The 13,229-nt window shown below is 38.3% G+C and overlaps 1 protein-coding gene across 4 annotated transcripts in view; it reads right to left on the bottom strand.

The window, feature by feature from the left end:
- The window catches only part of LOC124018876 (somatostatin receptor type 5-like), a 31,196-nt gene extending 21,373 nt beyond the window's left edge, over window positions 1-9,823 (bottom strand). For all 4 annotated transcript variants that reach the window (XR_006835690.1, XM_046334185.1, XM_046334187.1 and 1 more), the window contains exon 1: window positions 9,382-9,823. The gene's annotated coding sequence lies outside the window, so the exon portion shown is untranslated. The remainder of the gene's footprint in view (window positions 1-9,381) is intronic.
- Window positions 9,824-13,229: the final 3,406 nt, after the last annotated feature.

The raw sequence follows: 13,229 nt of genomic DNA on the forward strand, positions 1-13,229 counted from the left end.
GTGGAGTTCACGTGTTAACACCAACTTTCCATGTGAAATTAGCTGTTTCACTTCATGTGAATTTTAGATATGCAGTTCAACATTTGAAAATTAAATTGTGTGCCGTCCTATCGGACATCCAATCACAGCCAGATGTGATACAGCCTGGAATTGAACCAGGGTCTGTAATGACACCTATAGCACTGTGATGCAGTGCATTAGACCGCTGTTCCACTCCAGAGCCCACACCAAGACACGTAAACAACAACCGTGTAAAAATCACATTTGCATTTTCACATGTATGGTGAAATAGTGTTATTCACGTCACATGTGAAAAGGTGTTGTTAGCATGCTGCAGTAGCAATGTTTCCACATATGGAAGTGCAAATTCTGTAATGCCATTCTGTCAAAAGGCAACTTAGCCTATCTGAATATAATAATTAAAGTGTGTTAAAAATTATTATTTCTTATTTCTGAGCCATTCATTTGGTGTGTTACCTGGCGGATTGGGTCCAATTTAAACCCTGGTTATGTCTCCAAGTTCAGCCATAAAGGACAACAAAATATTACTAAAAGAAAGTTACATAGAAAATCCACAAAACATTTGATCTTTTAAAAAATATATGTTTTGGGGGGCAAAATACAAAATATGGATTGGTCAAGTTGATACATTTTGACATTTCAGACAAAACCACCAAAGTCCCTGTGCCCAAGAAAGCATAGGTAACCTGCCTAAATGACTACCGCTTTGAAAGGCCAGTGATGGCTCATATCAACTCCTTCATCTGGAAACGCTAGACCCACTCCAATTTGCATACGCCCTCAATAGATCCACAGATGATGCAATCTGCCCTTACTTTAAAAAAAAAATCAATAATCAAAGGCCCATTACAAGTATTTCTGAAGGGTAATATATTTGTTCCTCATTTGGATGTATGCTGGCTTCTTAATGTTACCATTGTAATGCACATTTTAAATGTTTCTGGTTCGAAAAGTATAAATAGTATCAAAAAGCTGTGCGCAATTATTAAATAGTTTCAGTCTGCATATTTCAACATTTGTCTGGTTTTGATAGCTTAAACGGTTCAAGAAGAGTAGCGTTAAGGTTTGACCATTCAAGTGGTATTTTAAGGGTCTGCAATAAACCATTTATTAGCCATTTATAAATTGTTTGTTCACCATTTATTAAGCATTACTCCCACATGAATAAACCATTTACTAATCAAGTGAAGTATTTTTGCATTCTTTTATCTCAAATCAAATCAAATCAAATGTTATTTGTCACATACACATGGTTAGCAGATGTTAATGCAAGTGTAGCGAAATTCTTGTGCTTCTAGTTCCGACAATGCAGTAATAACCAACAAGTAATCTAGCTAACAATTCCAAAACTACTACCTTATAGACACAAGTGTAAGGGGATAAGAATATATACATAAAGATATATGAATGAGTGATGGTACAGAGCGGCATAGGCAAGATACAGTAGATGGTATTGAGTGCAGTATATACATATGAGATGAGTATGTAAACAAAGTGGCATAGTTAAAGTGGCTAGTGATACATGTATTACATAAAGATGCAGTAGATGATATAGAGTACAGTATATACATATACATATGAAATTAATAATGTAGGGTATGTAAACATTAAGTGAGTGCTATGTATATAAATCTTCCATAAATGTTTGGAGTGACCAGTGTAAAAAAGATGGGCATGCCATTGGTAGACATTCTGTAGTCCCTGGTAAAATAACAAGCACACAACACAGGATGTTCAAGGAAATATATATACGTGTGAATAATTAGCTTACTAACGTTCACAAATGTGGGAGTAATGATTGTCTCAGTGTCTCCTGACCCCTCCTGTCTCAGCCTCCAGTATTTATGCTGCAGTAGTTTATGTGTCGGGGGGCTAGGGTCAGTTTGTTTATCTGGAGTACTTCTCCTGTCCTATTCAGGTGTCCTGTGTGAATCTAAGTGTGCGTTCTCTAATTCTCTCCTTCTCTCTTTCTTTCTCTCTCTCGGAGGACCTGAGCCCTAGGACCATGCCCCAGGACTACCTGACATGATGACTCCTTGCTGTCCCCAGCCCACCTGGCCATGCTGCTGCTCCAGTTTCAACTGGCCTGGGCCCTAGGACCATGTCCCAGGACTACCTGACATGAGGACTCCTTGCTGTCCCCAGTCCACCTGGCCATGCTCCTGCTCCAGTTTCAACTGTTCTGCCTTACTATTATTCAACCATGCTGGTCATTTATGAACATTTGAACATCTTGGCCACGTTCTGTTATAATCTCCACCCGGCACAGCCAGAAGAGGACTGGCCACCCCACATATGCTCTCTCTAATTCTCTCTTTCTTTCTCTCTCTCGGAGGACCTGAGCCCTAGGACCGTGCCCCAGGACTACCTGACATGATGGCTCCTTGCTGTCCCCAGTCCACCTGACTGTGCTGCTGCTCCAGTTTCAACTGTTCTGCCTTATTGTTATTTGACCATGCTGGTCATTTATGAACATTTGAACATCTTGGTCATGTTCTGTTATAATCTCTACCCGGCACAGCCAGAAGAGGACTGGCCACCCCACATAGCCCGGTTCCTCTCTAGGTTTCTTCCTAGGTTTTGGCCTTTCTAGGGAGTTTTTCCTAGCCACCGTGCTTTTACACCTGCATTGTTTGCTGTTTGGGGTTTTAGGCTGGGTTTCTGTACAGCACTTTGAGATATCAGCTGATGTACGAAGGGCTATATAAATAAATTTGATTTGATTTGATTTGATTTGATTAATAAATGGTAAGCAAATGCCCTTTAAATGCCTTATAAATGGTTCATTATGGACCCTTAAAATAAAGTGTTACAGGAACTTGTATTGCCATTGAAATGCATTTGGTGAAATGCACTTAAGAAATGTTGCAGTAGAAAAGGTATAAATAGAAGGGAAAAAAATCTCAAGCAATCGAAGTTGGGGTTGTTTAGTGTTGAATGTGTAAGCGGTTTAAGTGCTAGAGTGAGTGGAAGAAATAGATCAACTACAAAAGTACATTTCCTAAAGAATATTTGTGTGCTTGATAGCTTGTCTTAAAGTATTTATAGTTTTGAAATACGTTATAGTAGTGATAGTGACTGCAGTACCCTTACAGGAAAAACCATATCCATTTCATATGTGATCTTATGTGAAGTTAATGTGATAACATGTGACAACATGTAAAAGAAACATGTGACAACATGAAACTACACATAAAAACATGATCTCATGGAAATAAATGTGACAACATGAAACTACACATAAAAACATGATCTCATGGAAATAAATGTGACAACATGAAACTACACATATAAAAACATGATCTCATGGAAATAAATGTGACAACATGAAACTACACATATAAAAACATGATCTCATGGAAATAAATGTGACAACATGGGGATGTAAAATTTCATACCATGAAACTATGTGACAACTTTTTTACGTTTTTCCCGTTAAAGTGCAAGTTAGATTTTCAAGTGACAGTTTTTGACATGTAAAAAAGCTCATTTAATTTTCACGTGAAAATTGAAATGAGTGAAAACATGTTATTCTCTTCATGTGATTTTTTGTTGTTGTAAGAGAAGTAATGAAATGGAGGTTTTAAGTTAGTGGTATGTTGTTCAGCTAAAATGGTGTACAAATCTTGTATCTTTGACAATATGATTACATTTGGCATGATCACGTAGTAGTGACTTTTCAATATGACCCCACCTGGGTATGCTGATGTTTCTGCTGCACCACAAAGTCTGTAACCTTCTCAGAAGGCAGATTCAGTACCTATAATACATCTCTGCACTTAGCAAAAGAGTGCCATCTGCACTGCTATTTTAGTTATCAGTTCATCTGACTATTCTCTCATCATTGATTCTATTTACTTATTTCAGCAATTAGATCTTTTTTTGTATAGTTGTCTAATGTTATTATGTTTAAATGTTACTCCTGAATCACTATGATAAATCAAATAGTTTTTCTTCATACAATGCTGAGATTTACTTTTCCAAAGTGTACATGTGAATCAGTGTACAGGTGAACTCAGTGTACAGGTGAACTCAGTGTACAGGTGAACTCAGTGTACTCATGTGAACTCAGTGTACAGGTGAACTCAGTGTACAGGTGAGGTGAACTCAGTGTACAGGTGAACTCAGTGTACAGGTTCACTCAGTGTACAGGTACAGCCAGTGTACAGGTGAACTCAGTTATTCATACAGAACCAGCCATGGTATAGCAGGAGAATCAGAATACTGGGAACTAAGAATTTCTGAGTTCAAATCCCAGGTGAGAACATGTTGACTAATAATGACTGTATAAATATACATACACAATGTAATCATGTACATCACGTTTGTAAGTTGAAAACACTGTGGCTATTTCAGGATGTTCCAGGGACATCCTAACAACACATTTTTGCTTGCAGTGCATTATGTGAACATTTTAATTCACATGTGGGCGGCAGGGTAGCCTAGTGGTTAGAGCATTGGACTAGTAACCGCAAGGTTGTAAGTTCAAACCCCCGAGCTGACAAGGTACAAATCTGTCGTTCTGCCCCTGATCAGGCAGTTAACCCACTGTTCCTAGGCTGTTATTGAAAATAAGAATTTGTTCTTAACTGACTTGCCTGTTTAAATAAAGGTTACAATATATATATATATGTGAAGGTTAATGTGAAATATCATCACTTGTGAAGTGTTCCAAAACCACATGATTTCACATGTGAGAGGTTATGTGATTACTTGTGGAAATCCACATGGTGATGAAAATGCCCTCCTACATACCTATACACTTCCCTTTTACACAGAAAAATGGTTGGATGGAAACGTGGTAACTGTCTGCAAACCTGCATGGTGACATTCTTTCCACACCTCTTCTTTGGCTGCATTTACACAGGCAGCCCAATTCGGATATTTAGCTGCTTATTGGTCTTTGGTCTTTTGACCAATCAGATCAGCTCTTTTGACAATAATTGGACAAAAGATCAGAATTTGGCTACCTGTGTAATATTCTTTCTCTCCAATTGTCATGTCACACATAACAAAGGCATGGTTTTCTACAGTCAAATTCTAATTCCTGTCAACGCGCCCTGCAACAAGAAGGAACTGGAAAAGTGGCATATCTGTTCATTTGAAACTCTGGATGATGACCTTGTGAACTATCTTATGACATTTTTAGCTAACCACATTGGAACATTCTTATCTTTAAGGACATGGATGTCCTGGCAATAAATCAGCTCATCTCCGGGTGACTTCAGTCACAGGAAAATGCTATGATAAGTGACGCTGGGCAAATACCTAACATCAAGTCAGATAGTTTCACAGTCAGTCATTGAACTAATAGAAAAACTAGACACAGGCAATGCTGCATATCAATGCAAAAGCCTGCAGGCAAAAATGTTAATGCATTGAATTGTTCACATTTTACAATTGTATAATACATATAAAGTTGGTTCAGCCATGTGAAAAGAATAACACATACATACTAGAAAAGTACATTTCCTAAAGAATATGTGTGTGCTTGCTAGCTTGTCTTGAAGTATTTATGGTAGTGCTAGTGACTGCAGTAGTAATCGTAGTGACCGGTTACAGTTGAAAAAGTAGCTAGATTGAAAGATTGATTGATTGATTGATAGCCTAAATATGTAAAAGTTGGTTTGGTGTTTCTAGGTGTTTTTGAGCGGTTCAAGAGTTACTGCTATTTTAGATGGGTAATTTATGCAAATGTCAATAGTTATAATTTATAAAGTTTTTACATTTTAAAGTTGTTTTAATGTTTGTAGCTGTAATGGTTAAAGAGCTTTTAACCAGCTTTTAAAATGTCCACCACTTTGTTCTTATGGCTGGCATTGAATCCATTAAGTGTTATGGAAATTTATGCAAATACATTTATTTATGTAGTTTAGAAAGGTTTTATAGAATTTGTTGTTCTTGTAGCTTAATTAGCTTAGGAGCAGGACAATGTTGAATACCTACCAATGTATTACAATTGTTCTCATTCAAGCCCACGTAAATTTATGCCACCCAAAATATGATTCATATTATTACGTAAGAGATCTAGAGTGGTCTTGCCTTCAGCAAGCACACTAATAATAATAAGAGTATGTAACGGCCTAGCTATGCCACACGTGGATTTCTGTGAGACTTGCTTGATACGGAGTTGATAAGAGTCATTCTGTAGTCAATGTTACTTACTATATCAGCACGTGCATAAAGCCTAGGTGTTGTGTAGCTGCTGTAGCAGCAACCTAAAATTAGAGTCTATTTTTCTCAGATCCACATGCGTAAACACCATACAAAGTGCCTAAATCTTTTTTTGACACTTAAAAAACATATTCACTCAGCTTCATAGTGAAAATGTAATAGAAATATGAATAATAGTAGTCGGTTACATCAACACAATAGTCGTCACGCACTGACCTTAGTTATATTTGTTTTCTATATTATTTGGTTAGGTCAGGGTGTGTCAAGGGTGGTTTGTGTAGTTTTTGTATTGTCTCTGGGTTTTTGTTTATGGGGTTTTCTAGTCTAGGTGTATATATGTCTATGGTTGCCTAGATTGGTTCTCAATCAGAGGCAGCTGTTTATCGTTGTCTCTGATTGGGGACCATATTTAGGTAGCCATATTCCTTGGATAGTTGTCTGTGTCGTTATGTCTATGTATAGTTGCCTGTGTTGACACTTGTTGTTCATAGCGTCATGTTCGTTTTGTATAGTTTGCTAAGTGTTCTTCGTTCATTTAAAGAAGAATGTATTCTCATCAAGCTCCGCCTTGGTCTCCTCTATATGACGGACGTGACAATAGTAGAAGGCTACCTGTATGGAAATCACATAAAAATAAAACTGTAGTTTTAGGTGCTTCTACACCTTCTACAACTACACAGCACTTTGTGACATCAGCTGATGTAAGAAGGGCTTTATAAATACATTTGATTGATTGTTGTCCTAGTTCATAACTGGAGGTAGGTTATATGTATAGTAGCAATAGGTTTATTAGAAACATTTAAACATTTAAACCAGCTGATGAACCGAAAGGCAGTTGTAGAGCTGATGGTCTACCTTGTATTATCTTTTGAGGCAGAGGATGCTGTAGAGTAGACCCTCCCCCAACCCTCCTTAGAAGTTATTCTGATTTGACAGGACAAAGTTGGCCAAATGGATGCCACCCGTTTGATCATCGAAGTTGAGAAGCACCCTTTGCTGTACAACCCCAGCAACCCCAAATACAAGGACGCTTTGTCCAAGGAAAAAGCATGGAATGCTGTAGCAACCGTCCTCTGAGAACCAGGTATGTTTTGTCAACAAAATCAATTGATGTGCATTTGTTCTGGCCTACAAAGTACAGACAGCTAGCCAGTGGCGGCTGTGATTGGTTGAAACCCAGGGGTGGTGTTCTATTTAGAATGAGCAGCCAGCTCACAAATGAACAAGTGCCCCAGGGAGAATGCAACAAGCATGCAGATGCTATAAGTCAAAACACATTATCTAACTGGGGATGGCTAACATAATGTCACAAAGCATGATGTGCTAGCAAGTTAACTTTCATTCTGAAATAACTTCCTATTTCCGAGTTAGTCAGATATTAGTTTAGAAAGACTTGAAATTGGCATGGGAGCTACCTAGCTAACAAGCTACCAGCTAGCTATAGCTAGCTATCTGCTTATCAAAGGTAGATAAAGGGTTTGATCCCAAAATCTACCTGTCATGCCCTGATCTGTTTCACCTGTCCTTGTGATTGTCTCCACCCCTTCCAGGTGCCGATGATTTTCCCCACTGTATTTATCCCTGTGTTTCCTGTGTCTCTGTGTCAGTTCGTCTTGTATGTTTCCAAGTCAACCAGCGGTTTTCCTGTTCTCCTGCTTTTTGCATTTCTCCTTTTTCTAGTCCTCCTGGTTTTGACCCTTGCCTGTTTCTGGACTTTGACCACAAGCCTGTCTGCCACTCTGTACCTCCTGGACTCTGATCTGGTTTTGACCTTTTGCCTGTCCATGACCATTGTCTTGCCTACTGTCTTGCCTACTCCTTTTTGGATTAATACACATTGTAAGACTCCAACCATCTGCCTCCTGTGTCTCGCCTTATGTCATGACACTACCAAACTATTTCACAATATTTCTCAAAGTTACTATAACTAGCTAATTAATTTGATCATGCTTTGTGATAAACACAGATTTACGCTGTGTAAGTCAACACAACATGTCGCCTGATAAACACCATGGGGAAAACAATACAATTGACCAGCCACAGTCATGCTTTTTTGCCCAACCAGATCTGCGATGAGAAGGTTCTAGCTAGTGTATCCCTCTGTCCTTCCACTCTTGTTGGATGTAGATGTACGGTTGATCAGGTCCCAGGCTTCCATGACTGTTGTGATTATTTACAAGTTAAATACAATTAGCTTTTTGCTTAAGCATCATCTGTACCTGATAGAGCAGATCTAGTCTCAAGCAGAAGTAAGCTGTGGGGGTTGGAGAGACTCATTGGGAGGAAGACTAGATCAGAACCAGAAGTTCTGAGTGAACATTTGAGTGCTCCAGGGTGGTCCATTTATTTATTGATGTAAAAATGTATGCTATAAAATTCTGTGATTTCATTGGGGAAGTTCTCCCTCATATCAAATAGGTGGCAAAACAATCCAAGCTATGTTCACACGGCCTGTGTGCCCACGGAGCTGCTGCTGCTGCTGAGTCAATGAGGGGCAGAGTAGTAAGTGACTGCACCACTTGTTTTGAACAATATATTTTTTAAACAGGGAAATGTACACATTTGCCACACTTTTATGAAACATTTAAAACATAATCATGATTATATAATATATTTGTATTTATATATATATATAAATATATTATTATATATTATTTATTTTTACAATTTGACCAATCACATGTGGGGTTCTGCCCCTAACGCCCAAATGGGCAGGCCACCACTGCAGCTAGCCAGCAACTGTTCAATTGTTGATTAATGAATGAGGTTAATGAATTGACTGCCAGATGGTTGTAGAATTTTTACTCAGCTTTATTTTTGATGTAATGAGAAATATGGTTGTCGTCATATACACACATTGGACCCCAAATCAAGATATTCCTTGCAGAACAGATCTAGTACTACTGATTCTGCTTCCACCCACACATATGTTTCCCTCTCTGGTGTAGCGTGTAAAATTACAACACTAACGTCCTGTTCACAGTTTGGGAACGCGCCATCCAGGTGTACAGTAGCTCCTCTAAGTGTTAGAGTAGTCTTGTTTTCACCAAGCACACCAATCCTTCAAACCTAATATTACATTGCTTAGGGACATATTAAACAATGTAACTTTAATCTTGTTTTAATAATTCCCATGAAAAAACTAACATATTTGCTCGCTTTATTCATTTCTATTGAAAGACTTACCTGAGCGTTTCATACACTGTCCATGGTACGTCCGAGTTTAGCCGTTCGCGCAGTGCGCATTTCCATGTCTTTTCCACTTCAGACGCGCGCCTTTATCGACGTGGTGCTGTTAAAGACTTGTATCAAAGCAACGAAATGTTTTGAAGTTGACTATGTTACACAACGATCAAGTCAACAAGTCCTCGTCTCAATTCCAAGCGGGAGCAGCACACACTCAATAATCCGTTTTTGCATCTTTGCTGATCTCAAAACGCCCACAATCTAATCATTATTGTTATGTAAACTAAGATACATTTTCTTATCAAATCAAAGTATCTTGTTTGATTGTGATGAATGTGTAGTTTACTGTTAGCAAAGTAAAACAGCAAGCTCCACCTCTGCAGGGTGCAGAATTCATTTGAAGGTGGGAATGCAGTTAATTCATCTGGAGCTTTTCGGCTAGTCCTTTTGGAGAGGGAGGCTGGCTGCTGCGCTGGTATTTATATATCACAATAGCGTGACAACGTCACTATGCTTCTGAGCAGGTCTCTCACCAATAGCTGCTGATCCACCATAAAGCCATACATACAGTACTCACTTGTTGCACAAGCTACGGCAATAGGACTGATGCAACCTGGACTCAGGGTTAGATGTAACATGGACAATCTTGGATGTTCAAATTAGAATGATATGTAACATTTGGTATGGTATTTATACATTTGTGGATATCTATCATCAATTTCGTATGATATGTTACGAATTCCAATTTGTTGTTGCTAACGTTAGCTAGGTGGTTAAGGTTAGGAATTAGGTTAAAGTGTTATGGTTAGAAGAAGGGTTAGCTAACATGCTAAGTAGTTGTAAAGTAGCAAGTAGTTCATTAGTAAGTTGCTAATTACCTAAAGTGCCAAAGTCCATGATGAGATTCAAACACGCAACCTTTGGGATGCTAGACATTCGTGTTATATGCGTCACTATACCAAATGTAACATATCATACAAATTGAGATACTCTGATCTTCATTTACTATGTTACGTCTATTATATGATACCAAGCTGACTGATGAAATCTTTGCACAGCAGCTGTTTTTAGCATTATTAACTTTATTTACACCTTTCCAAATATCAGTCTTACCTTTTTTATATTTTTTAAAATCTTTTGTTAAAATGTATATGTTTTTTAATTAGGCTAGGACTATCCATGATTCTATAAAAAAAATAGATTCTACACTTGGATTGATGTATGGTTCAAGACATTAATTTGAGAGGGAAGCTGTTTATATCACTATATTGGCTATATTCCTAATACATAGTTTATTATTTCAGACTCTCTCCCCATAGGATAAACCCGCGGCTTTCTGGCTTGAAATGCCTTCATGTTGTTTTATGTTGACAGATGAATGGTTGTATGGTTTGGGTGTCAGACACTAATGAACTAAGATCATAGAAAATGGATTCCTCTACCAGCATGGGGTCTTTCATCTTGTTTAAGACATACAATATTGCATGGACATGTATTCCAGTCATTTCTATTAGCCTGGTCCAAGTTATGTGTGTGTGCTTGTCAAGCCAAACATGTCTGAATACCCTTTAAGCACATACATGGGGTGGCAGGTAGTGTTTAGAGCGTTGGACTAGTAAGCGGAAGGTTGCTACATTGAATCCTGACAAGGGAAAAATCTGTTGTTCTGCCCCTGAACAAGGCAGTTAAACCACTGTTCCTATGGTGTCATTGTAAATAAGTATTTGTTCTTAACTGACTTGCCTAGTTTAAAAAAAATACATAATTGTTTTCCAAATTACACTTTATTTTCCTGGGAACCCAAAATGATAATTTTTTCCCTATCACCAACACACCTGGTTGAAATAATCAGGCTTGGTGATGAGTTGAATCAAGTTAAGAAAATGTGTTAGTTCTAGGGCAAAAGCAGAAATATCCACCCCATAGGGTCACACGACCAGGATTGGGAAACACTGACTCATACCCTCCATTAGATGATTGATTACGGCCCTCTATCACTCCCTTGTGGCCTAAGTAGAGATCATTGTCAGGGTGGCATGTGGGCATTAGTCTGGTCCCAACCCCATTGCTCATTGTCAAGCCAAACATGTTTGTCATGATAACGAGTGATAAGGAGTTGTCATGACGGAAACAAACAGATTGACACTCATGCTACATTTGTATGACTTTTTTACACATGAATGTGAGATTATCCTTCCTTTCAAACATTTGACTTTTATCATTTAAAACACGTGACAGTTACCAACAACAACAGAAAACATACAACACAACACAATGTACAACACAAACACAATGTACAACACAACACAATGTACAACACAACACAATGTACAACACAAACACAATGTATAACACAACACAATGTACAACACAACACAATGTATAACACAACACAATGTATAACACAACACAATGTATAACACAACACAATGTACAACACAACACGGGGCGGCAGGGTAGCCTAGTGGTTAGAGCGTTGGACTAGTAACCGAAAGGTTGCAAGTTTGAATCCCCGAGCTGACAAGGTACAAATCTGTCGTTCTGCCCCTGAACAGGCAGTTAACCCACTGTTCCTAGGCCGTCATTGAAAATAAGAATTTGTTCTGAACTGACTTGCCTAGTAAAATAAAGGTCAAATTTAAATAAAAAAATGTACAACACAACACAATGTACAACACAAAATCAACGATGTCAAGGAACTCCAAAAACATACTAGAAGAAGAAAAATACAGCATTGTCACTATGTTCCAACTCATCACTCTTTCTTCCTTCCCTTGTCCCTCGTCTTGTTCTCTTACGGCCCAGCCAACCCCTCTCAACACTGCATCCTCTCCCATATACCAAACCACGGGGATCCAGATGCACAGAAACCTATCAAGTTTCCCCTGGAAGACATGCAGTATGCCAGTCCTTCCAGAGGAAATAACCACAGATGATCCATCTTGGTATGACCACTACTGTCTCTGTTGCAGTAGGGCCTAGACAAATCACATACAAGTTGAAATCCTCATAAGGCACATGCACCAGTTGTTTCTCAAATTACAAACTCTGGTTTTAGTTTTTGCCCTATCACCAACACAGCCTTTTTATGAAATGATAAAAGGCTTTATGATGAGTTGATTACTTGTTTCAATGTGTTAGTGCTATGGTAAAAACAAAAATATTCACCCCTTATGGTCCTCATGGCCGGGACCAGGATTGGGAAACACTGACCTACAGCCCCCATCAGTTGATTTATGCTTGTGGCCCCTTGCGGCCAAAGTTTTACTGATTATGTTCATATGTCTGGATTTACTTCAAACCTCTGTGGTGAACCAACAATGGAAATGTCAGGAAGAGTACCATGAACAACTGGTCAATATTTGACTTAATGGCTGCTTTCACATAGGCCTCCCAAGTCTGATCTTATTTTCACTAATTGGTCTTTTGACCAATAAGATCAGCTCTGAAAAATATCTGAAGTGAAAAGATTTGATGTAACTGGTCAAAAGACCAATTAGTGGAAAAGAGATCAGAATTAGGCTGCCTGTGTAAATGCAGCCATTAAGTGACATTGAGTTGGCATGATAGCACAAAAAGATTGGCACTCAGGCACTTATTTTTATTGGCATAGCACATACATGTGATTATCCTTCTTTTCAAAGATTTTACTTCTATAATTTTAATGTATGACAGTCACCAACAACAACAGAAAATACACAACAGAAACACAAAACACACACAATGCAAAACACAAAACCATAGCACATAAATGTGAGATTATCCTTCCTTTCTAACATTTTACTTTAACACAAAACAACAGCAATTTCAAGGAACTCCAAAACAAAACATAATAGAATGTTTTTTTT

The sequence above is a fragment of the Oncorhynchus gorbuscha genome, unplaced genomic scaffold, assembly GCF_021184085.1.
Source record: "Oncorhynchus gorbuscha isolate QuinsamMale2020 ecotype Even-year unplaced genomic scaffold, OgorEven_v1.0 Un_scaffold_585, whole genome shotgun sequence".
In the NCBI taxonomy this organism is placed as follows: Eukaryota; Metazoa; Chordata; class Actinopteri; order Salmoniformes; family Salmonidae; genus Oncorhynchus; species Oncorhynchus gorbuscha.